This window comes from Capsicum annuum, chromosome 7, assembly GCF_002878395.1.
Source record: "Capsicum annuum cultivar UCD-10X-F1 chromosome 7, UCD10Xv1.1, whole genome shotgun sequence".
NCBI classification, from domain to species: Eukaryota; Viridiplantae; Streptophyta; class Magnoliopsida; order Solanales; family Solanaceae; genus Capsicum; species Capsicum annuum.
The window spans coordinates 58710417-58710832 of record NC_061117.1 but is presented as its reverse complement, the minus strand read 5'-3'; positions in this window follow the sequence as shown (position 1 = coordinate 58710832).

Genomic DNA, 416 nt, shown 5'->3' with positions numbered 1-416 from the left:
TTCAAGAGTCGATCAAATATTTTATATCTTTTAAATTTTTTAATCTGTTAATTATTGTGATTTCTATTATTTTTCATATAATTCTTTTGAAATATATAACATATTAAATTGTTTTTAGATATTTTAAGTTGTTAACTATTGTAATTTATAGTACTTTTTATGTAATTTTTGAATAATATATGTTACTCTCCTTGTCCAGAGTTTTGTGTCAACGATAGCCACTTATATTTTTCTAAATAATTTAAATTTTTTATCATTGTGATTTATAATATTTTTTCTATTTCAAATTATCTGGCACAATGCTTAAATGATCATAATAATTAATTAAGGGTGATATAGTAAAATGCAATTATTATTATTTATTATTTATTATTTTTATTATGTGTATGTGTTGATTCAAGAAGAATTTGGAAACA